The sequence below is a fragment of the Leptidea sinapis genome, chromosome 40 (assembly GCF_905404315.1).
Source record: "Leptidea sinapis chromosome 40, ilLepSina1.1, whole genome shotgun sequence".
Lineage (NCBI taxonomy): Eukaryota > Metazoa > Arthropoda > Insecta > Lepidoptera > Pieridae > Leptidea > Leptidea sinapis.
Window position 1 is genome coordinate 2,283,747 of NC_066304.1, and position 22,748 is coordinate 2,306,494.

Genomic DNA, 22,748 nt, shown 5'->3' on the forward strand with positions numbered 1-22,748 from the left:
TGACACTCAATGGTATCTTTCAAAATTTGTAACTTACATACGCTTCCTGTATTTATACATTAAAATTAATAAAATACAAAATAAACCCATCAAAAAAGTCTAAGCAACATGTACTAATTTAAATTTTAGGATGGTTTTTAAAATAATATTTGTAGGGTTCTATAATTTAAAAATAACAGCTGTTGTCTCTATAAGTTCTTTTAATAACAGAAATTAACAATATTAGAATATACTGCAGAAACTAAGGTACATAAGCAACTAAAAATTTTTTTTAACAAAATGAAATTTCTAAAGAAAATAAATTTATTGTGAAAGAATAGGAGAATTTAATGCAAAGTATGGCCTCCTCTGCTATTCAGAACTTGTCAGCAACGATTATTCATTGAATTAATGAGACTGTTTATGTCATTTTGCGGTATTCGCTCCCAAAGGAATTGTAGCAAATCCTTCAGCTGTTGGGTTGTTGTTACTCCGTCCAAGTCCTTCAAATCACGTCTCAGGAGCATGTCCCATGCGTGCTCGATGGGGTTGAGCAGGCCAGAGCAATACCCGGACGTTCTCCGTTGCCAAGTATTGACTGGTTCACCGAGCTGAATGTGAACGCGCATTGTCATGTATTGACGTAAAATCGGAGCCAAAGGGTTGTGCAAATGGATGGACATAAGGTCTGAAAACATCCTCAACATAATTTTCAGCGTTCATGTTTCCATTTACAGAAACGAGCTCAGTTCGCCTGTTCTTCATAATACCCGCCCATGCCATAACTGTTGAGCCGCTGTATGGATGAACTTCCTGAATGCACCTGAGCCTTTCAGTATTTCCGGGCTGACGGTACACTCGCACCCTTCTTGTATGATGCCTAAACCCGAATTGCGACTCATCAGAAAACATAATTTTATCCCATTATTCCTGGGTCCATGTTCTGCGTTCTCTTTACCATTCATTTCGACGAGCGCGATTCCCGTGACGTATCGGTGGGCACCTAATTGGACGTCGAGCTCGTAGACCATACTCATGTAGTCGATTTCGCACAGTTTGGGGACTTACATCAACACCACTTGAATTTTGTAGCCTCAAACTTATCTCTCGAGCGGTTGACATCGGCTGGCATCTTGCAGTCAGTTGTACGGGTCTTGCCGAGTGGTTGTACTCCTTTTACGGCCTGAATGCCGTTCAGCGGGTTCCCTTGTATTATTGTAGCGCTGCCAAAGACGACAAATAATACTTCTATGAATGCCAAAATGCCGAGATACCTGAGATTTATTACTTCCCACTTGCAACATCCCTACAGCTCTTTGCATTTAATTTGCCGTCAAATGACGTCGCTCCATAACAATTCAATTTTGTCGCTAACTTTATTTAAATGGTTGGTAAATTTATAAAATCAAGACTAAACGTAGCAATAAAAACGCACTTAAATTCAAAAAAAATCCCTTTCATTTAATTTTATGAAAAAAAACAAAACATAATCGAATTTTTTTTTAACAACCAGCCAGTATATCATCAATAACAAAAAAAGTTTACATACCTATGCACTTTGAGTGAATAAAGACTTAGAAATTAATTAATATAAATGGTAAATTTCTAATATAATGCATGTTGCTTAGACTTTTTTATGTGTATACTTACTGATGATATTTGATCCCAATATCTTTCTTATTTCGTGTAGTATTATTTTTACAAAGTTTTATTACGCAAGCCCGCATTCTAGTTTCAATTACAAGCAAGGTTTGACAGGACATGTGGGACGTCAACGTCACATTTTGTTTTATTATTCGAGACTGTCTCGAGTACGCCCACTTGGGCGTAGTATTACTTGCTCGCCTAGTTTATTGCCGTATCTAGTCGGAGCGCAGCAGAGACCAATCCATAGTCTTAAATGTATGTTAAATAGTCTTCTACCATATCTATTACAGGGATTGGTAGAAGAGCTGTTAGACCTGTTTCCTGTCGCCGAATTCCACCTTCGCATGGCATATCACAAATTAGGACATAATCTCTACTATCTGGATGTTTGGTGTTCGTCTACATACGGTTTTCCAGGAACTTTTTTCCACGTGTACGTGCTCAATAGCTCATAATAATCCACATCTTAGTTGTAACTAAGATGTGGATTGAGCTTTTGCGATGTTTCCGGGATGATACGACATTGAAGGTGCTCATACCTTCAACAAAGCCAGTAGGTACACAGTTGTAAAAAAACCAGCAATGCTTCTGTAATTCCTCTGGTGATTAAAAAAAGCGGCTAAGTGCAGACGTAGCAACAAGTAACATGTTATAAAAGTTCTTATAGTTCGTTGTAACTTTGACCGGTGTTTTAATAGTAGTGTATTTTTTTTAATTAGGTTATTTATGATGTATTATAAAAAAAATCTTCTTCTTCTTTCTTAGACCTCGTTCAAACCATACATATATGTACATCAAATATTTTTTTAGTTTTATCATTCTTTTATTTTATAAGTTACAGAGGGGCGGGGACACACACATTTTACCACTTTGGATGTGTCTCTCGCGCAAACTATTCAGTTTAGAAAATGATGATATTAGAAACCTCAATATCATTTTTGAAGATCTGGATCATAGATACCCACACGTATGGGTTTGATGAAAAAAAATCAAGTTCAGTTCTAAGTATCGTAGTAACTAAGTAACCCCCAAAATATATTGCTTGTCTTCTATCTTTGTGTAAAAATCTTAATGCGGTTCACAAAATACATCTATGGTAAGTAGTTTTAACAGTATAGTTCTTATATTTTAATAATTATTTTAAATATTTTATCAGTTGCAAGCTGCTCTGTTGAGGAACCCATGTTTAATTGAGTGAATATTCTTTTCTTATATAATAGTAGTAGTAAATGTTGGCGTAATTAATATAGTGTGTGTATTAATTCCTATATCGATCTTCCTATATCGGAGTCGGATCAGTCGATCGGACAAAGTGACGTGTTTCTTGAGTGCTCCCTAACACTTTAATTGTATTTAATTATTTTGAGTAGTGTGAGGATGTTTACGGTGTAAAATACTAAATTTTGAAGTTAAATTTAAAGTGTGTGACAATCCAGTTTATAGAATCCTTATTTCATCGAGTAATATTAGTATTAATATTTCAATATTGTGTTTCGAGTGTCATGGTGTCAGTGAGCGGTTGTCTCCGTAAAAGTTGAAGTCAAAAGATAAGTAAAAATTATAAATCAAGTCTGTTTTACATTAGTTTTATAATGAAGTTTAGTATCGATACTTCAAATACAGGCGTTACTTCACAGAAATTATCCGTTTCATCCGGCACTAAATACCTTTGAATTCCGAGTGCAATCTTCGACGTTTCATTAGGGTTTCATTAGATTACTGTTACAACAAGGTGATATTGATAACTATCATAATAATTAAACAAACACAACAAATACAAGGGCTATTCATTACAACGTGAAATCAACAGTGACGGTATTATTTAACTAAATTCAACCATTGTGATTTTTGCGCTCAAAGACACTAAGTAAATTTGTGTTGGTGTAAAATAACTTGCGTCGGTAGTTCAAAATCCGTGCTTAATCTTTATGACGTCTGAGCCTATATTTTACGTGGGCTTGTAGCTTGTCACTTCACACATTTCAACCCGGTTATTAATTATTGAATAGCTTTGTTGTTTGACATCGGACTAACGTGTTGATGATTACGGTTCGAATCTTATGTTTTCTTTTTTTTTTCATTTTTGTAGATATAACGTGTTTTTATTTATATGTTTTGGCCAATTTTAATTTTATTGTTGTTTATTTCATTGGAATTTTATTTGAATCCTTACAGGTACATAATTTATTTTGTATTTTAATTTTTATTAAGGCTTTTTTGTAAATAATTGATTGTCCTTTTACATATAATTGATTGAGCATAGATCATAATATTTTCCTATTGTAAATAATATTATAGCAGGATGTATACCAGATCAAAACGAAGGAATATCTGCGCAGCATGCACACACACTATAAAAGTGAAAGAATATTTAGAATGTACTAATTGCAATAACACGTTTGACTTAAAATGTGCTAGCATTACTTTAAAAAGATACAATTCAATGTCGACCAATAAGAGACTCAAATGGAAATGTCATAAATGTAGGAAAAGCTCTACACAGGAAATAAAAAATCTTTCAAATACTGAACAGCTGACACAAAGTATCTCGTTAGATAAAACCATTTCAAATATTAGTAATTTATCCAGCAAGAATACTCTCACACTACATAATCAATCATTAGAAAATATAACATTTTGTAGTTAAATGAAAGACCTACATAATTCAACATTCAGAGATGTCAGCACATGTAGTTTACCAGATCTTGGTACTGTCGAAAGCTCACAGGTTTTAGACCTTAAACAGGACTTAGCAAGCCTATCTGGGCAATTAGAAAGTGCTCATGAAGAAATTGCCAAACTAAATATAGAAAACACATAACAAAGAAAGTTAATTGAAGAAAATGAAAAACAAATAAAATTACTTAAAACATTGCTAAGCGACGGTAATTCTTCAATCAACTCCACACCGCTACGAACAAAAACAAAGAAATCTAAACGCACACCGTCAGTAAAATCCTCTATACAGAACAATATAATATCTCATAAAGCAATAGAACAAATACCAATTAATTTAGAAAATGCACCAGCAGTACCACTAAATTCTGAATTGAATAAAAAACTCGCTCAAAAAAGTACCAATATTCAAAGAAAATCACCAAGAAAAATTTACATTATAGGAAGCCAACAATCTAAAAATTTATCCTCAGCGCTCATTCAGTCGAGAAGAACTAATCCGTATGAAAAATATACAATTGAAGCGTTCATCAAACCCGATGCAACGACAGGGGACATCCTCAAATCTTGTGAGTTGTATGATTTTTCCTGTAACGACAAATTAATATTAACTGTAGGTGAAAATGACTGTGATCCAATTAATATATCATCTGACTTATATACAAAAATAAATTCTCTACCACAAGTCCATATTATTGTAACTAGTGTGACTTTCAGTAGGCATTTGAATGAACTGAAACTTAATGACATGTTGCGATTGATATGTAACAAGTTTCCTAATTGTACGTTTCTTAATCTCGATGAAAACATTTATCGAAATAACACGCCGTATTATAATATATGCCATAAAATAAATCTCGTAATTGACCAAATAGACTACAATAAAAGGTTTTTGAATTTCAAAAAACAAAGACACATAAATCGTTCCACACTAAAAGGAACGATACCATATTATTTTAAGAAAGTGACTCATGGCGTAACTTCAAAAAATGATCAAACTTTAAATTCATCTCAGGATGCACCAAAGAAGGGAACAATTCCTTTTTATTTTAAACCAAATAAAGTTGATGCCAGCAAAAATGGGGAAAAACTGTTTTTTCGTGCCAAAAATTAATAATTCAACATGCACTTGTAAAGTTCTTCACCAAAATGTTGCTGGCTTTCTAGCAAAGAAAGACTTAATAGAAATCATGGTTGAAGATCTGCAAAATACAGATAAAATTGACATACTATGCTTCACGGAAACATTCATTCCAAAAGGGCATGAAAGTAATATAAAACTAAATGGGTATCTGTTAGCATCAAATTACAGTAGAATAAAAAGAAGGGGTGGTGTTTGTATATTAACATCACAAGGGATAGGATCAAAAAATTTAGAATACCTACATACTTTGTGTGAACCGAAAGCATTTGAATGTTGTGGGATAGACATAGTGGACAAAAATTTGTTTATCATTTGTATCTACAGGACACCTGATTCTGATGTAAGTATATTTTTTGAAAAACTAAGAACCGTGCTTCAGAAATACTGTAAAAAGAATAAAAAAATTATTATATCAGGAGATTTTAATATTAATACACTGAATTGTAATAAAATTTCTCAACAGTTAAAGCAAATCGTGCAAAACTTTAAATTTAGATTACACATTAATCTACCAACGAGAAATAGCACATGCATTGATCATATAATAAGTAATATTGATGGCGCTATAGGTTCTTTACATAATTACGATATTTCTGACCATAACACAAACCAAATTCTAAGTTTCGAAAGTGTTAACATTAAAAATAAAATATCTATGTTTATGTACAAACGTAATTATAGTAATTATAATATTGAGATATTCAAAAATTACCTAAAAAGCTTGTCGTTCAATGAAGTCTATGAAGAAAAAAATTTCAATAACGCTTTTAGCAAATTTCATTCCTTAGTAACTCTATTATATAGACTTTGTTTTCCGAGAATAAAAATTAAAAATATGGAATCCAATGGAAAGCCCAAATGGATAACTAAAGGTATTCGAATAAGCTGTAAAATAAAAAGAGTATTAAGATATAGAAAATGTAGAAAAAAAGACGATAGCAATAAGAATAATTATTTGAAATATGCAAGAACACTTAAATATTGTATTGCCACATCAAAAAAATTGAGTAATATCCATTATGTAGCAAACAGTAAAAACATATGCTATGCGACGTGGAGAATTATTAAAAATGAAACAAAAAGTAACAATAGTGACACTTGTATAGAATCAGTTATAGTAAATAATAATGAGATTAATAACACTATAGATATAGCAAACAGTTTTAATGATTATTGGATAAATTTGACTAACAGCAGTGATAAATGTCTGACAAAGCGAAAGTTGAAACCTTGTATAAATCAAAATAAAACTGGAAGTAGTATTTTTCTCAATCCAGTAACGGAAAACGAAACATTAAAAATAATACAATTGTTGAGGAATACTAAAGCAGTAGGCTATGATGAAATTCTCACAAAAATTATTAAAATATGCAAAGATGAACAAGTACCAGTTATAACATACCTAATCAATTTGTCGTTTGAAACTGGTGAATTCCCAGACGCACTAAAATTATCGGTGGTCAAGCCACTACATAAAAAAGACGATAAAAAACAACTTAATAACTACCGCCCAATTGCACTCGTATCTATTTTTTCAAAAGTCTTTGAGAAAGCAATGTATGGCCGTTTAACAATTTTTTTTACAAAAAATAATATAATAAACAAGCAACAATTTGGCTTTCAAAAAAACAAGTCGACAACATTAGCTGCATTTAAACTGGTTAACAAAATAGCAGAAAATATAGATTCAAAAAAACCAACGTGTGTAATATTTTTTGATATGAGCAAGGCTTTTGACTTCGTATCACACACCATCTTGTTGGATAAGTTGGAGCAAAATGGCGTTAGAGGACCAGCTCTTAACTGGATGGAGTCCTACTTAAAAGACCGTAAGCAATGTGTGGAGATCAATTCTATCGACGAAAAGGCTACCATAATTGCCCAACAATCAAACTTTAAATTAAATAGGTTTGGTGTTCCGCAAGGAAGCGTCCTTGGACCATTATTATTTTTAATTTATATTAATGACCTGCCTAGTGTGACAAAAAATTACTGTTATTTATTTGCCGATGATATATCAATAATTATCACATGTAATAATAAAAATGAGATTGATATTTATGAAAGTGAAATTAATAATGAAATTAATACAGTGGTAAATTGGCTAGAGGATAATAATCTTCAAGTTAATATTAAAAAAACCTCATTTATGCAATTTAGTTTAAGTAACCGCTCTAATAACTATAGCCTTAAGATAAATTATACAAATACCCAAATAGAAGAAGCTTTGCATGTTAAATTTTTAGGAGTACTTCTAGATAAAAATCTAAAATGGAAAGAGCATGTAGACATGGTATGCCAAAAACTTGATAAATATGTTTATGTGTTATATAGATTGCGTAAAACGGCTTTACAAAGTACAGTCCTGGCAGCTTATCATGGTTATGTCGTATCAGTACTTCGATATGGACTAATCTTGTGGGGAAACTCTAGCGAGGCTAATAGGGCTTTCATAGCCCAAAAGAGATGCTTAAGAGATATGACAGGAGCTTTTTACTTAGATTCGTGTGAACCACTGTTGAAAGAATTACGTATTCTTCCATTTCCCTGTATGTATATATACGAAATATGTATCTTTGTCAAACAACATGACCATTTATTTATCCGAGAAATACAAGAAACGGTGACAGACTGGTGATTGCACACAAATTTCATAATGCATCCTACGGAAAATGTAGCTATGTCATGTGTATAAAAATATTTAATAAACTCCCTCCAAGCTTACGCGTATTACCCGTCCAACGATTTAAAAAGGATCTTTTTACATGGCTTATAGATAAATGTTTTTATTCCATAAATGAAATGTTGACACATTAGGTTAAATTAAATTGACTTTAAAATATATATTAATTCTAGTCTTTAAATAATGACATTTAAAATAATAATTATAATTTAAATTAACCTAAGTGCTTAAAATATAGAGTTTGTTAATCAATTATAATAATAACTAGAATTTTGTTAATAATAATTTTGCATGCCAGAAATGGCCGATAACATTGATACATTAAAACAACTTACACCCATTGTTACATGTTTTCTAGCAAAATAAAGAATTTATTATTTATTAATTTATAGTTTCGGAATAAAGCGGCTGTGACATACTGACGGACTGACATCATGAATCCATAAGGGTTCCGTTTTTTTGCCATTTGGCTACGGAACCCTAAAAACACCTTTATTCAATTCTTTTGCCTTCTCTACATGAAACTAATGACGTCATAACTGAAAGTGTAATTAGAATGCAACGCAAGAGAGCTTGTTTAGTTTTCCTCAGTTGCTTGGTTTGTTATAAAATTTATGAGCTCTCATCGGAAAACTGTTCATATTAGACTGAAGTGATTTAACATCTGTAGTTTACTTTTCCACCATATTTTTTTCTATTTAGTGACTTTTGAGTGTATAAAGTTAAAGTAAATAAATACAAATAAAATTATCATAGCATAGGACAAAAATATCTATAGGAAATAATATACTAGGCCAGACTAGGCCATAAATACTGTTACAATTAAAAATATAACATTTGAATTTGGAATCTGTTTTGTTTACGGATGAGAAATTTTTTGCAATTGAACAACATTTTAACAAACAAAATGAATGTATTTATGCTCAAAGCTCTAACGAAGCTTCGCAATTAGTCCACACAGTGCAACGTGAGCACTATCCAACTTCAGTGATGGTTTGGTGGGGATAATATGAAGTTATGGGGCTATGAAGGAGTAATTTAGCCATAATTTTGGTGAAAAAGGTATCAAAACATCGGCACAAGTGTATCAAGATACCATTCTTGAGAAGTTAGAGAAGGTAGGGAGGAATTTCGCACTAATTGTCTTATTTCTCAGCAAAAGTCCTAGCATTTATGTGCTAAATAATATTATTACGGTATCGTACACAAAAATGACCATATAAATTACATAAAATATTTAACACTTCAGAACTATTCCAATTATTTTACATTAAAAAGTTTCTCTCTCAGAAAATCAAATTTCATCGATAATTTCAACGACTGTCTTACAAATTTTCGATTCGGTCACGTGTACTGACGCAACTTTAACATTTTATGCCCATCCTAAAAAAGGTGCTCAACGCCTCTAAAGAAGTTTTCACTTCAAATAATAAGAACGATAAATACAAGACAGAAGCGGTATTTAATATCATATTATAAGTGGTAATAAAGGGTATAATATAAATAGCAAACAAGTTATAATTTCCTCTCACTTTACAATACCATTTTAATATTATTCTTTATCAATTATGTGAAAGATATTGTATCGCAATAATACCTACCTACCTAAGTTTTTAAACGGTAGAATAACAACAAAACATATAATATAATTAGTTTATATGAAAACAGATATTCCCAGTGGAGCCTGTGTGTTTTATCGAGCCATTCTAATAAACCGCTTTATTGCCTTAAAATGCGGTCGCGTTCTATTAAACCCACTCAATACTTACTTTCAATGAAAATATTATATTGTATTGTGTTAAGCGTAGACTTCAGTATAACTTTTAGCGTAAAGTTGCATCAGCATAACGAAAAGTCTGAAACTACTCATTTTATTGCTAAATTTTTGTCATGAAAAAGGAGGACAAACGAGCGTACGGGTCACCTGGTGTTAAGTGTACGCGCTTTTTTTGAATGAACGTATGTCGTATCGTCCCGGAAACACCGCACAAGGAAGTTTATTCCTCAGGTTTGTTGTACGTGGAAGAAAGCAAACCGCACACATCCAGATGATGGTGATGATATCCTAACTTGTGGAGTGTCGTGCGAAAGTGGAATTCGGCGGCAGGAATCAGGTGAAACAGCTCTTCGGAACACTCCCCGTGATAAATGCGGTAGAAGACACACAATGGAGCGATGTCCCTACGCAACGCCAAGTGATCCAGCCGTTCACAGACCACTGGGTCCCCGGCAATTTTAGCTGTTGTGCGTTGCACGTGGTCGCATGGATCGAGCTGATACTGGGGTGCGCCAGACTAAAGATAATAGCAATACTCCATGTGTGGCTGGATCTGCACTTTGTTGAGCGCTAGAATGTGAGCTGGCTTGAAGTATTGCCGTGCTCTATTTATGACGCCCAGCTTTTTCGAAGCCAATTTGGCTTTGCTCTCCAGATGGTCGCCAAATTCGCAATTACTCCAGATTTCGAGACCCATAATTCCCATACTAGGCGAAAATGTAAGGGAAGTGTTGTCGTAGAGCGGTGATACGACAAATGGTTTTTTTTTTGTAGTAAACGTTAAAACTTGAGTCTTCTGGGGGTTCAATTGGACAAGGTTCAATACAAGTTTCTCCCGGCACCGGTCGACGATTTCTCTAGAGAGACCTGCATGGCCCGTGTATACGGCATCGCCCGCGCTATCCTCTGCATAGCAATGTATGTTGGAGGTGTCCAACATATGATTGATTTGCAGAAGAAACTGTTGACACACAGCCTTGGGGCACTCCAGCGTTCACGGGCTTGGGATTCGAGCAATAACCGTGGATGTCCCCTTGCATAAGATGCAAATGATAGAAGTTTTGCGAGAAGCGCCTTGTGCCATACACGATCAAATGCCTCGCTATATCCAGGATAACTGCCAGGCCTTGCTTTCGATAGCCGCCGCCCAGCTATGTACACCAGAAGATCACCTGCCGATCGACCATGGCGAAAGCCGTACTGTCGGTCGTTGTATCAACTGGTGACCCTCTAGGTATACTAAGAGCTGGCGGTTAGTTATGCTCTCCATGATTTTGGAGAGCAGGGAGGTAATAGCTATAGGCCTGTAGTTTGCCAGATCTGAACTGTGACAAGGGCTGACTTCCATGAGTCAGGAACTACGCATTTTGTATATGAGTGCCGGAATAAACGCGTTAGCACCGGTGTCAACCTTTCCCTAAGGGAAGAATGCAAAAAAGGAACGCATCATCTCAATCTGCTGACTTGTAGTGCCAAACGGCGGGTCGTTACTGGTCTGCGATGTGGGACGTCGGATAGGCACTACTAAGGCCTCCGGTCCTTGACATTAACCTATGCAAAACATAGCGGCACCCGCTAATCCTCTAGGAACTCCTGGTGTTAAAGGTTACTTCCTCTCGGCGTGTGTAGGAAAACGATTTATGCGTGGCGTTACACCGAGAACTTAATGCGAGGTGATTAGGTCGTTGACCACTGATGAGGTATTAATCTACTATTATAATATGCGTATATAAGCGTATATTGCGTGCGAGCTGTGTTGCTCGGTGATAATTTAATTGGTATAGACCGGCGCAAGAGATAACTCTCATTAGATTCGCCACTCAAATGACAACCAGTCTGCTGTCTATGGTTTCTCTCTATGTATTTTCTTTCTACAGGAAACCGTCTGCACTATTATTTGCCATATCCAAATTACAAGAAAAGCGATAGCGCATCCAACGGACACAATTATTATTGATAGTAATATAAGACGGCACACTCCAGTTTTAAAACTATTTAAGACCGTGCTTTCCATTATCAATGCGTATTCGTACCTCATTAGCAATTCATTTAACTTGCTTGCATCTAAGCGTATTAGAAATTCGACCCCCTTTTAAAGTTTTCTACTTTATTTAAATTCACATTACTTACGCCTTCGCGTTTTTTGCTCCCTTATGAACCCGAAAATAATGAAATCTAGTTCAGGAATTCAGGGAAGGAACGGCTTTGACTACAACAAGCAAAAAGTGCTTTTCGATTCAAAGTTATTTAATTGAATGATTTTCTATCCATACATGGCTTATAATGATGTTTCAATACTAGAACTGATCTAATAATTTTTATTAATTTTGATATGCGAACATAATTCGGCCTTATTATTTAATTTTAAAATATTATTAACATTATTTACTTTTACCCTTAGATTAACGATTGGTTTGCGCTACGGCAATGTGTGACGTTGACATGCCAAATGATCTGTTAAACTTTGACGATTCGTAGTCAAACTTTGTAAAAATAATACAACATTGAATGAGAAAGACACTGGAATCACATATCATCAGTAAGTATTTTGTATTTTATTAATTTCAATGTAAAATAAAATGAAGCGTATGTTACTAAAGTTGAAAGATACCATTGAGTGTCAAGATGCACAAGCTTCTAATAGTTGCCGTGATAAATAAGCTATTCTTCTTAGGTAGCGCGGTATCTAGTTGGAGCGTAGCGGAGAGCTTAATCTTAGATTACGTGGTTTTAAAAAAGTTTTAGTAAACTATAAGCTATTTATTCTGTATGCTATAATTCATATATTATATTATCTCATTATTCATTTATTTATATTATGATCCATACCGAAAACTGTTTACGATTTGGTTTTGGAGAGCGTGCGGTAGCTGCTACTCTGTATAAATATATCATGTAACGGTCTGACGCCCTCGTGTAACACTAAAATCTGACGCTAAGCTCGGTTAGAGTGACCGCGCGGCGAGCTACCCGAACGTCCGTATAATAGATTCGCTTCTTAACGGCTTAAGAACACGCGACACAAGGGAAAAATTCATGCTTATAACAATTTTTAATATGTTATATTCACAAAGCAATATTTACATTACCTACACAGTGTATGCATAATTAGTTTTGCTTCTTCCTGAGGGCGTTGTTGGAAGTTTAGTTTTCGGCCCATGGAGACTGGCCAGGACTAATAGATACGGTTGTATTAAGTTTTTAGTAGTTTTTAGCTTAACCTTTGGTTCTGGTGTCGTCTCATTGCTAACTTTTGATAAGTTAAGAGTTACTCTGTGAACGAGCTGAACATGTATATTTTATTAAGATTATAACTGGTTGTGTTCCAGTCTTTTATATCCAACCTATTCTAATTCCTTATTAATTGTCAGCCCATCAAAGGCTTTAAATAAATATCTCCTTTGATTAACTCATCATGTAATTTAGGTTTAAACTTATTTCTCTTTATAAGTACACTAACATTTTGGCTATCACAGTTTCTAGAAAATTCGTTGATGTCTCTAAACACTAATGGCCTAACTAAAAAAACTTAGTATTAAGTTATACCTGAGAATAAACCAAAAATATGCAAAATGTTTACAAATAGACATTGCTTATGATTGGTTTATTCGGACGTATAATGGTTCCCGCGTTTATTTGCAAAAATTGCTTGACTTTCGGAAAACTTCAGAATTATCATTGTATTGACAGAGTTGTCAGCGATATAGTCAACATTTTCCATATTCTTGGTTTATTCTCAGGTATTAGTTATTACCAAGTTTATTTGTAAGCCGTAATACGTTCCCTTGTAAGCTACAAATTTGCGTCGATCGAACCCCGACAAACAGTCATATAAAATCATACCCAAGCTCCACTAATTTCCTCATTATCACCTACGTGAAACTTATGACGTCATAACTGAGAGAACGAGTGTAATTAGACTGAAACGTGGGAAAAATGCTTTCCTACAGTTACTTGGCATGTTTTCAAATATTCGAGCGCTTAGCATCAAATTATTTATATAATACGAAGAACACCTACGAATAAAGACGATTTTATTTATCTTTGGATGTCGATTACTAAATGACTTTCATTTGAAAGCGCCGATGGCGCAATACGAACCCTAATGATCCCGGATCGATCCTCACCCGTTACATTCAATGTAAATTCGGTTTTCGAATTCATATGTACGTTAATTTGACATTATATAAGGTTGGCATTGCACTTGCGGTAATCACATACCATCAGGTGACCCTTACGTATGCTCGTTTGTCCTCGTCTACCATAAATAATGTTTCATGCATATAAAAGACAGTATATTTGTGTTTGTGAAAGAATTAAGTTAATATATTTTTTCAAAGTGAGCGAGCGACATTGCGAGACGACTATTGAATTTAATGTTCAAAGTGTTATGCATTTTAAGTTTTGGACGGAATGGAATGACACTATCATTAAATTTTACAATGATCTTGGCATAACACATCAGTGAAAACTTCCATCAGATAAGTTTAACAGTGTCCGAGATAAACATTTACAAACGCCACAAATACTGAAATACAGACAAATTGTCAAAGAACTGTTTATAGTCTCGCTAAGATAAGGACAATGAGTATAAATTTTCGCTTTGAAAAAATATTAAAGTTAGATGAGAAAAATTGCAGACATGAAATGACGACTGTATTGTATCTACAGATAAAGATAATGTGTGGACCATAATCAATTTCACATTTCTTTACCTCCGGTAAGCAATTAATGTATGTATTGAAAGATAACTTAATTTATGTTTGTTTGTGTGTGTGTTTGAGTTGGTGTGCGAGGAAGGACGCGCGCGTGTCTGTGTGTGTGGTATAAATGTGATATTAGAATCACTTACTGGAACATAACAGACTTGAGCGGTCTCATCAACACAACCTTAAAACATAAAGATACTTCGGGTAACCATAAGTAGGAAGCGTCTTCATTATCACCTCACACCGTCACTGCAGGATTTGTAACTTTCAAACTGCCTGAGGCAAGACTTCGAGTGTTACAACAAATTAAGAGTACATTTTATACCGGTACGGCTATATCCATATAACGCGTTTTTACGACATCCTAATTTGTAATAATAATTAATCACAATTCGTAACAGGTGTTTCCAATTGTTTGCTTAGTTTTACTATTTTATTAAGGGTATACACAAATTAAATTTTTTAATCACACAATTGACAAACGTGCAAACGTAGGCGAAGCTAATTATGAACTGTACTAATCATTATAAATTTCACAGTACAGAAATATGTATGTGGAAAATCCTCGCGTTATATGGAGATAAGTTAAAATTCAAAATTCATTAAAATCGCCCGCGTTATAGGGGTGCTTTCAGTACTTGTGTTAAAGCAGTCGTGTTAAAGGTGTAAACAGACACACACTTCCATATTGATGAAACTGCTAAGTTTGAATAAATAAATTCCTTTATAACAAGTACATAACATATATGATACGTCTGTGTACTTTGAGGCTGGTGTGTGTGCGGTTACGGGGGATAGTTACACAATTTTTTCTCCCTTAAATAATCATATATGGCCACAAATACTTAAATAGTATCGTTTTTACACTATTTCACAACGCACGACGGCATTTTTAAAATATTTTATTGAGACGCAAACTGATCTGTCACAGACGATGACAATTCTCATAATGGCCGCCTATCGGCATGTAGTAGTGTAAGTGTGTGCGTGGGGCTATGTATTTACACGTTAATCGGCTTGTTTTGGTGCTACACTGCTATGTAAGGTGACACGGAGTCCTTATTTTTTTACTAGTCCGTGAATATAAAGTGCGTTATTTATTCAGTATGTAACACTCTGAGAAAAATATTTGACTGCCTCCAATTCTTTAAATATACTTTCAAGATGGGGAGGGGCCAAATCACATAAAAAAATAACTTATTAAAGTACGAGATAATCTAGCCAAACAATAAAATTCCATATATTTTACTGTAAGATTGTAATATTTATATGGGGATTTTAACATTATAGTATTTTTTGTGAAATTCTTGAAAGGAAACTAAAATGCGTTGATATTGACGGTAAGCTGATATTAAAGTAATATCAAAGATGTTTCAAATACGTGTCTCACATCCTGAGCTTCACTAAACCCTTCTGGTTTAGTTAGTTTAGTTTGTATAGAGTACGTTATTGTAGAGAAGTAGAAGTAGTTACCACGTAATATGTTATTTAATTTTTGTATATCTTGGAAATTTATCATCAATAATTATAATAATAGTATTGAAAAAATATATAAGTATAAAGGAAATGTTGTATAAATAAAAAAAAATCCAAAATATATTGACATATTAACAAAGTACCGCACTTAAAACTTTTATTTATTTATTTATTCATAAAGGCTTACCAACTAAATACAATGTATTAACTTATGCACTTATAATTAAACAAATATAATAAAATATTTTAAATGTACTTAAATTATAGGTAGGCACAACATTACTATACGATATTTTAAAATCTAAAATCTATAAATTTTGGAGAGCAATATAAATTTGTTTTTTAAAATTAAGAAAACTTGAAAAGAAGATATCAATGTTTTCATCTATATTAAAAATACAATTATATAATTGTAACATTAGCTGTAGAGGAGAGTTTAAGCCATAATTACTGTGGTGGAATTTAATGTGCATTGGGGAAAAAGTACTAAGCCCATAATTGAAGGCTGCCTGCCTTGTTTGGCTTGCCATGCAAACCGATTTGTGATAAAAGCGAAGGACAGTCCATATCATATCTTAAAAGTTTATGTAAATACAGCAATTGTGAAGCATTTCTACGTATTCGCAGAGACCTCATTTGAAATATGTTTAATCTATTCTCATAGCTATCATTACGGCTATATTTATTTGCAAAAAAAAAATAATTTTGAAAGATACTTCTTTTGTACAGACTCTATTCGTGATATATATTTCTGAGATATGGGCAACAAACGGCTGAGTTATATTCTAAATTAGATCTGACAACAGAGTTGAAAAGCAAGAACATACCGATTAACAACTTCCAAATTGTTTTTAAACATTTAGTCTTGTATTAAAATAATATTTGTTTCAAATATACTTAGCCAAAACACGGATTGGATATACTACGATTAATTAGAGAGTTTTGACGACTACCTTCCCAATATATCATCAGATAAGTTCGGAAGTACCATTCTCATAAGAAATCCTTAATACCAGACCTGCCAACACAAGGTCACCCTTCAATATTCTTTATATTATTGCCTCATAAAAAAGGCACAAGAGGCATTTATTTTCTCAAAATTGATTCCTTTAGAATTCGAGTGGAGTAGTAGGATTTAGGACAGAGCCATTTTTTAATTAAACATTTAAATTTATTTATAGGTAATGCCAGAACAGTAGTTGGAACTTTATTATAAAGGTGTATACATTTACCAATAAAGCCATTAAATTTGTATCTTATGAAGAATACTAAAATTAGTTACAAGCAATACTTTATTTCTAGCGTTATAATAATGAAAATCAGTGTTTTTAGCTATTATTAAAGTATGGCGGACAAAACTATGTTCTGTTATCTAAAATTAAATTAATAAATAAAAATTCTCAAATCAATATATATATATACTTCTAATAACTGCATATTTCTCGTATTTCAAATATTTTCCTTTAACATAATTATACAATAATTTAATTACTGCAGTCCCAAACTGCACCAAACAATTCAAGGGAAGTCATTCAAAACAGGTTTTATTTATCAAAGCAAACAAATTCAGCGTCTGGAGTCGCTCCAACGTCGTTCGTTTATTGGAGCATAAATTGCGAACTAAGCCCATATTTTTGTATCACGTAGACGCTTACAAGCACAGAACAGGTAAAAGAGATCAATAATTAAAACTCTTTAAACTGTTCTGTGCTTACTAACGATTGCGGTTTCGATCAGCATTAACATTCAGATTTTGTGAGTTAGAATCGCGTGACCAAGCCACGTGTGCCTCCTACCTCCCTTCGATATGTTGAACATCAGGCGTTTAAAGTAAATAACTCACTTGCCCCGCGCGCCTGTCCCATTCGCCTGTTACCAGTCCGCACCATAATATCGCGCACTCGGTTGTTTATCGTCATCGTCATAACTATTCCATAACATAAATTTTGTCCAATTGATGTAGTGTAATAGACAAACTTTATCTGCTTTGAATACCAGTTTATGACGTGATAAGTTCAGGGGTACCACACTCCAAAGACTTATATTTTGTATAATTCACACTATATCTTTATAAACATCAGAATAAGCCTATGTCTTATTCTAATGTGTATGTTATATTATTGTAAAGTTTGCTGTTGGCAATGCTCTTGTGAATCCTCTGGTGATACAAGAGACTAATGGCCGTGATGCTCACTTACCATCGAGTGATCACCACCGCCATTCATATTCCCTTTTCTGTAAAAATGAAACAGCTTAGCATTGAATTTAAAACGTGTTTTCTCTACTTTCTAATAATTAGTCTACACAAAAAGGAGTTCTTTTAATTTAATAGAAATAAAGGTCAGAATTTGTACCTAATTATTACAGTGCGGATTTCAAGGACTTCTTCCACGTACCACAAAGCTGTGGAATGAGATTACTTGTGCGATGTTTTCGGGACGATGAGTTCCTTCAAAAAAATATATTACATGTATACGCGTATACCTTCCTTAAAGTCCGGCAACGGTCCTGTGATTATTCTGGTGTTGCAGGACAATGTGGGCGGCGGAGATCACTTAACACCAGGTGACCCGTACGCTCGTTTGTCCTCCTTTTACATAAAAAAGTACCTATGAAAGCAAAAGCTAACATAGATTTTATTTTTAATACAACCAAAACTTTTCCAGACAGATAAGAGTTACTTTAATTTGAAATGAAATTATTATCTACTCTTTAGGTAAATTCCATTATCAAAACCTTTTTTAAAACGACCTCCTTTCTAATCTTTTAATTTGTTATAAGAACTGCGCGTTCCAATGATAACACATATTTTACCACAAAACAACAACTGAGATAAATTTTTTACACGAAAACGGCCTTAGAAATAAAATATTCATTTGAATAGAATTTGTAATAGCAAACATAAATTGTATTACATAAATGTTTGACTCTTTGAGTTTCTTAACATAATAATAATAGGAGTTAGAGTACAAAATTGTCGTTTTATTGGAATAGGTACTTCAAATTGACATAGAACCTTCTTTGTTGATTAGTTTGAGATTCTTACCCCGACTCATGAATCGATCTGAACCATTAAAGCTCTATGATAACGCGAGACCTCATTCAGCACGAGACCTCATACAGCACGAGAAACCGTTTTAACTCTACAGGAACTGCAATGAAAAACCATTCGTCACCCTTCGTGTACGCCAAACTGTGCCCCTAACGGACTATTAATTTTTTCGTGACTTAGACAATTTTCTACCTGATAATATGTTTTTCAGTCCGATAAAAAGTTTTTTTCTCAGGAGCTACTTTCCAGGCGGCCTCCTGCTTTCATACAGTTTGTAGAATTTAAATCACCACAGTTCTATCGCAAAGGCATAAATGATCTTCCTATTAGATGGCAGCAATGGATTCATAATTACGATAATAATTTTATTAAAATTGTTCAGTATACATCGGCAATTTTATACTTTACCCCGAATATTAAAAGGGCTTGGAATATTTTTATCGATTGATCCAAAATCATTTTTATAATTGACATAGGTAATGTAATATGACCTGAACGGAAGAAAATGGCGATGCTTCAAAATTGTTCATTTCACATTTTCTTGCTTGTATATCATCATCATTATCAGCCGGAACACATTCACAGCTGGACAAAGGCCTCCTCCAAAGATCTCCACGACGATCGGTCCTGCGCTGCCCTCATCCAGCCTATTTTGGCGATCTTGACCAGATTGTGGAACCTATTAATACTACGTCTTCCAGTACGTGGTCGCCATTCGAGGACTTTACTATCATCATCTGTCCGTCAAACTATGTGCCCTGCCTTAATTTGTGTGTGTGTGTGTGTGTGTGTGTGTGTGTTTGGGTTGATGTGTGTGCAAGGACGCGCGCGTGCGTGTGTGTGTGTGGTATCAATGCGATATTAGAATCACTTACTGGAACATTACATACTTGAGCGGTCACATCAACGCACCCCTCAAACATAAAGATACTAGGCGTCACCATAAGTAGGAAGCGTCTTCATTATCACCTCACAACGTTACAGCGGAATTAGTAACTTTCAAACTGCCTGAGGGAAGACGTCGCCTGTTACAACAAACTCAGAGTAAATTATATACCGGTACGGCTATGTCTGTATAACGCGATTTAATGACACCGTAATTCGTAATTATTCTAATAATAATCACAATTCGTATCAGGTATTTCCAATTGTTTGCCTAGTTTACTATTTTATTGAGGGTTTTTAATACACAAATTAAATTTTGTAATATTACAATTGACAAACGTGCAAACGTAGGAAACGAAGCTAATTATGAACTGTACAAATATGGAACTGTACTGTATGTGGGAAAGCCTCGCGTTATAGATATGCCCGTGTTATAGAGGCAAGTAAAATCGCGGTATATGAAATTACGTTAAAATAGCCCGCGGTATAGGGGCGCTTTCTGTACTTGTATTAAAGCAGCCGTGTTATAGTCGGTGTAGACAGACACACACTTCCATATTGATGAAACTGCTAAGCTTGAATGAATCAATACCTTTATGAAAGGTACATAACAGAAGTGATACGTCTGTGTAATTTAGGGCTAGATAATTTGTGTGTGTAAAATAAAAAATAAAAGTAAACGGAAATAATAGTAAAATAAACATGGACGGTTAAAAAAAGATGACGCCGTGATAGTAGCAAGTGAAGCACCGTTATGCTAGTGTGTGTGCGGTTACGGGGAATACTAGTTACACAATTTTTTCTCCCTTGAATAATCATATATCGCCACAAATGCTTATATAATATCGTTTTTACACTTTTTCACAACGCACGACGGCATTTTTAAAATATTTTATTGAGACGCAAACTGATCTGTCACAGACGATGACAATTCTTATAATGGCCGCCTATCGGCATGTAGTAGTGTAAGTGTGTGCGTGGGGCTATGTGTGTTTCCTACAAGCACACAGCCGGTCTAAGGTTCGAGTCTCCTTAGGAGACGCCCCGCGACTGTTGTTGCGTAGTCTTTGCGGCCTCCACGGCCCACGTCCTACTTCGCTGTGAAAGCCAAGGCTGCTAACAGCACAGAGGAGGTTTTAGTCGGTATAGGGCGTCCGCTTACGCGGACACTCGAGTCCGACATATTATTAAAAAAAAAAGAAAGGGGCTATGTATTTACATGTTAATCGGCTTGTTTTGGTGGTACACTGTTATGTAAGGTGACACAAGGTGTCCTTATTTTTTTAGTGCGTTATTTATTCAGCACATAACACTCTTAGAAAAATATTTGACTGCCTCCAATTCTTTAAATGTACTTTCAAGATGGGGGGAGTGTAGAGTGCAAATCACAGTAAAAATAAACTTAATAAAGTATGAGTCAATCTTGCCAAACAATAAAATTCATATGTTTTACTGTTGGGTTGTAATATTTATATGGGGATTTTAACATTATAGTATTTTGTGTGAAATTCATAAAAGGAAAATAAAATGCTGTGATATTGACGGTAAGCTGTTATTAAAATACTATCAAAGATGTTTCAAATACGTGCCTTACATCCTGAGCTTCACCAAACCAGAAATTATTTAATTTATTTAATTTTTGTATATCTTGGAAATTTATCATTAATAATTATAGTATTGAAAAAATATATAAGTTTAAAGAGGAAATGTTTTATAAATAAAAAAAATCCAAAATATATTGACCTATTAACAAAGTACCGTACTTAAAAGTATAATACAAGAAAATACCGATTAATAACTTCCAAAAAGTTATTAAACATTTAGACTTGTATTAAAATAATAATTGTTTAAATTCTAATTAGCCCAAACATGGGTTCAACGATTCGTAAGGGAGTTTTGACGACTATCTTCCCACTTTATCTTCGGATCAATTCGATAGTACTATTTTCATAAACAAATTTGTAATTTTATATTTTAAGTGATGCGCAACCCCAACCCGCGACGTCTCGCGTTCTGTACGAGCGCTCTTCCACTGAGCCAAGTTCATATGATATGTCTTTGTTTGATTCTCAGGTTGTGTAGATGTGCCCTGTAGATGAAGCCACAACTCCTTAATACCACGCCTGCCAACACAAGGTCAGCAAAAGATGCTTCAATATTATTTATATTATTACCTCTTATAGAGTATGGCGGACTAAACTACAGCCTGTTTTCTATTAATAAACTTTGTAACACTTATAATAAATAAAAACTCTCAAATCAATATAAATATACTTCTAATATATGCATATTTCTCGTATTTTAAATTAATTCCTTTAACACAAATAGACAATAATTTTTCTACTGTAGTCCCAAACTGCACTAAACAATTATTCGAGAGAAGTTATCCAGAACAGTTTTTCTTTTTCGTAGCAAACAAATTCAGCGGCTGGAGTCATTCCAACGTAGTTCGTTTATTGGAGCATAAATTGCGATCTAAGCCCAGCTCTTTGTATCACATAGATGCTTACATACACAAAACAGGCAAAAGGATAAATAATTAAATCTCTTTAAACTGTTCTGTGCTTACAAATGATTGAGAGGGATCGAGAGAGGTACCCTGCGATTAATTGATTATTGCGATTGTTGGAACTGTAGGCGTTAGCAATTAATAACTGCCTCGTCCACAGTCGTAAAACCGGCTGCGAGCCCGTCCCATTCACCTGTCACCAGACCGGACC

At 34.1% G+C, this 22,748-nt stretch overlaps 1 protein-coding gene and 2 long non-coding RNA genes across 3 annotated transcripts in view; 2 read left to right on the forward strand and 1 right to left on the reverse strand.

Annotated features, from left to right (window-relative positions):
- LOC126976347 (uncharacterized) overlaps positions 1-22,748 on the reverse strand; it is a 500,519-nt gene that overhangs the window by 135,970 nt on the left and 341,801 nt on the right. The gene's annotated exons all lie outside the window — the stretch shown is intronic.
- LOC126976348 (uncharacterized) overlaps positions 1-22,748 on the forward strand; it is a 215,488-nt gene that overhangs the window by 127,692 nt on the left and 65,048 nt on the right. The gene's annotated exons all lie outside the window — the stretch shown is intronic.
- LOC126976350 (uncharacterized) overlaps positions 1-22,748 on the forward strand; it is an 89,771-nt gene that overhangs the window by 2,475 nt on the left and 64,548 nt on the right. The window contains exon 2 of the long non-coding RNA XR_007731890.1: positions 22,102-22,164. This is a non-coding gene — a long non-coding RNA (uncharacterized LOC126976350). The remainder of the gene's footprint in view (positions 1-22,101; positions 22,165-22,748) is intronic.